Source organism: Salmo salar, chromosome 15 (genome assembly GCF_965601325.2).
Source record: "Salmo salar chromosome 15, fSalSal1, whole genome shotgun sequence".
NCBI lineage: Eukaryota > Metazoa > Chordata > Actinopteri > Salmoniformes > Salmonidae > Salmo > Salmo salar.
Window position 1 is genome coordinate 66,707,882 of NC_138305.1, and position 4,619 is coordinate 66,712,500.

Consider the following 4,619-nt stretch of genomic DNA (forward strand, 5'->3'; position numbering starts at 1 on the left):
CACATTCCTAGCTTAACAAAAATAGTTTCAACGATCTTCATATCGTATTAAAACCATATTGGATAGAAACTTTACATCCAAAGGGGATTTCCTCCCTAATTTACAGTATTTGGTTCATACAGTTTTTAATAACATCACCAAATGAAAAGCACTAAGACATGATTTTTCTTTAGATCCCCACTGACCATTCTTAACATTCTTATCTTAGAAATATTGTTACAAAGTTCCCTCTTTGGAGAGTTTTTGGGCGGCAAAATGTCTCTGTAACAAAGACATTCCAATCATCATACTAAAAAGCAAGAGAGGGTTCTCTGCTGCATAAGATTTACAATTGGCCTGAGGTGTCATAAAACCGGCCCAGGTCTGGCCATCTGTCAGTCATTTGCCAAGCTGATCTGAGGCCTTGGATCCTCCACCAGGATAGTCATGACAGCCATCCCTTAAAATATTTGTGGGAAAAAACGAATAAATGCAGGTACCTTCGAGCATGTTTTTGGCTTGTTCAATATCAAGCTGAAAGCCTCCATGGAAGGGGTATTTCACAAAAATTACAAACTTACCACATTTAAGTGACTAATAGAAAGTAGCCTAGTTTACCGACTTTGGGTGTCAGAGACCAGAAAAACATCAGTTTACTCGTCTAGAGCTATGCCATAGACAGAACAATGAGACAGATATTTCACCGGATGTATAAATGTGAAGCATCTGGCTGGCATTTGCACTCACTATCAAATGGTGGTGAGAGGAAGCCCAGTGGCTGGCAGTGTGAGAAGATATATTTAGAAAATACATATACACACTACCGGTCAAAAGTTTTAGAACACCTACTCTTTCAAGGGATTTTCTTTATTTTTACTATTTTTTACATTGTAGAATAATAGCAAAGACATCAACACTATATAACCCATATGGATCCAAAAATCTCCAATTTGGACTCATCAGACCAAACAACAAATTTCCACCGATCTAATGTCCATTGTTTGGGTTTCTTGACCCAAACAAGTCTCTTATTATTATTGATGTCCTTTAGCAATGGTTTTATTGCAGCAATTCAACCTTGAAGGCTTGATTCACGCAGTCTGCTCTGAACAGTTGATGTTGAGATGTGTCTGTTACTTGAACTCTGTGAAGCATTTATTTGGGCTGCAATTTCTGAGGCTGGTAACTCTAATGAACTTATCCTCTGTAGAAGAGGACACTCTGTCTTCCATTCATGTGGCAGTCCTCATGAGAGACAGTTTCATCATAGCGCTTGATGGTTTTTGCGACTGCATTTGAAGAAACTTTCAAAGTTCTTGAAATGTTCCGTATTGACTGACCATGTCTTAAAGTAATGATGGACTGTCATTTCTCTTAGCTTATTTAAGCTGTTCTTGCCATAATATGGACTTGGTCTTTTACCAAATAGGGCCATCTTCTGTATACCCCCCTACCTTGTCACAACACAACTGATTTGCTCAAACGCATTAACTTCTCTAGGGCCAGTGGGATGATTTCGTCCCACCTACGTAACAGCCAGTGGAATCCTGTGGCACGTTATTCAAATACCTTAGAAATGCTATTACTTCAATTTCTCAAACATATGACTATTTTACACCATTTTAAAGACAAGACTCTCGTTAATCTAACCACACTGTCCGATTTCAAAAAGGCTTTACAACGAAAGCAAAACATTAGATTATGTCAGCAGAGTACCCAGCCAGAAATAATCAGACACCCATTTTTCAAGCTAGCATATAATGTCACATAAACCCAAACCACAGCTAAATGCAGCACTAACCTTTGATGATCTTCATCAGATGACAATCTTAGGACATTATGTTATACAATACATGCATGTTTTGTTCAATCAAGTTCATATTTATATCAAAAACCAGCTTTTTACATTAGCATGTGACGTTCAGAACTAGCATACCCCCCGCAAACTTCCGGTGAATTTACTAAATTACTCACGATAAACGTTCACAAAAAACACAACAATTATTTTAAGAATTATAGATACAGAACTCCTCTATGCACTCGCTATGACCGATTTTAAAATAGCTTTTCGGTGAAAGCACATTTTGCAATATTCTAAGTAGCTATTTAGACACCCACCAAGTTTAGCCCTCACCAAAGTCAGATTTACTATAAGAAAAATGTTATTACCTTTGCTGTTCTTCGTCAGAATGCACTCCCAGGACTTCTACTTCAATAACAAATGTTGGTTTGGTCCCAAATAATCCATAGTTATATCCAAATAGCGGCGTTTTGTTCGTGCGTTCAAGACACTATCCGAAAGGGTAAATAAGGGTTACGCACCCGACGCGTTTCGTGACAAAAAAATTCTAAATATTCCATTACCGTACTTCGAAGCATGTCAACCGCTGTTTAAAATCAATTTTTATGCAATTTTTCTCGTAAAAAAGCGATAATATTCCGACCGGGAAAGCGTGTTTACGTTCAAAGAGAGAGAAAATAAAAACATGGGATCCCCTCGTGCACGAGCCTCAGTCTGATGGTCCTCTGATCGGCCACTTACCAAAGGCGCTAATGTGTTTCAGCCAGCGGCTGGAATTACATCATTCAGCTTTTTCCCGGGTTCTGAGAGCCTATGGGAGCCGTAGGAAGTGTCACGTTACAGCAAAGATCCTAAATGTTCAATAAACAGAGCCAAGAAGCCCAAGGAATGGTCAGAGAGGGTACTTCCTGTACAGAATCTTCTCAGGTTTTTGCCTGCCATATGAGTTCTGTTATACTCACAGACACCATTCAAACAGTTTTAGAAACTTTAGGGTGTTTTCTATCCAAAGCCAATAATTATATGCATATTCTAGTTTCTGGGCAGTAGTAATAACCAGATTAAATCGGGTATGTTTTTTATCCGGCCGTGTAAATACTGCCTCCTAGCCCTAACAGGTTAAAAATGAAATCAATTCCACAACATAACTTTTAACAAGGCACAGCTGTTAATTGAAATGCATTCCAGGTGACTACCTCATGAAGCTGGTTGAGAGAATGTCAAGAGTGTGCAAAGCTCTCATCAAGGCAAAGGGTGGCTATTTGAAGAATCTCAAATATAAAATATATTTGCATTTAACACTTTTTTTGGTTACTACATGATTCCATATGTGTTATTTCATAGTTTTGATATCTTCACTATTATTCTACAATGTAGAAAATAGTAAAAATAAAGAAAAACCCTTGAATGAGTAGGTGTTCTAAAACTTTTGACCGGTAGTGTATACTGAACAAAAAGTGTTGGCCCCATGTTTCATGAGCTGGAATAAAAGATCCCATAAATGTTCCATATGCACAAAAAGCGTATCTTGTTGAGCACAAATTTGGCATGGTTGGCAATCATCTCTTAAATAATTATGAATAGATCCACCATTGAGCACAAAAACAACACTTGTTACAGAATATTTTACATAGAAATAACATCGGTCAGACAAACCATGCCTGCCAATGTTGAGCACAAATTTGGTTACATCCCTGTTAGTGAGCATTTATCATTTTCCAAGATAATCCATCCAACTGACAGGCGTGGTATATCGAGAAGGTGATTAAATAGCATTATCATTACACAGGTGCACCTTGTGCTGGGGGCAATAAAATGTCACTCTAAAATGTGCAGTTGTGTCGCACAACACAATGCCACAAGTTTTGAAGGAGTGTGCATTTGGCTTACTGACTGCAGGAATGTCCACCCGAGCTGTTGCCAGAGATTTTAATGTTAATTTCTCTACCATAAGCCCCCTCCAACGTTGCTTTAGAGAATCTGGTAGTACGTCCAACCGGCCTCACAACCGCAGACCATGTGTAATCACACCAGCCCAGGACCTCTACATTCGGCTTCTTCACCTTCGGGATCGTCTGAGACCAACTACCCGGACAGCTGATGAAACTGAGGAGTGTTTCTGTCTGTAATAAAGCCCTTTTGTGGGGAAAAACAAATTCTGATTGGCTGGGCCTGGCTCCCAAGTGGGTAGGCCTATGCCCTCCCAGGCCCACCCATAGCTGTTCCCCTGCCCAATCAGGTGAAATCCATAGATTAGGGCCTAATGAAATTATGTCAATTGACTGATTATCTTATATGAACTGTAACTCAGTAAACTCGTTGTAAATTGTTGATGTTGCGTTCATATTTTTGTTCAGTTTACATGTGAATAGGACTGAAAAGCGACTGGTAGCAGGAATATTTGGTAACATAGTAATGGTAATATATACACACACACATATTATATATATATAGACACATACACATATATGTATATATACATATACATACATACACATACATATATACATACATACATACACACATACATATATATGTGTGTGTATATATATATACACACATATATATACACACACATATATATATACATATATATATACACACATACATATATACACATACATACATATATATATACACACACATATATATACATACATATATATATATATACACATACATATATATACATATATATATATATACATACAGTGGGGGAAAAAAGTATTTAGTCAGCCACCAATTGTGCAAGTTCTCCCACAAGATGAGAGAGGCCTGTAATTTTCATCATATGTACACTTCAACGATGACAGACACAATGAGAAAAAAAATCCTGAAA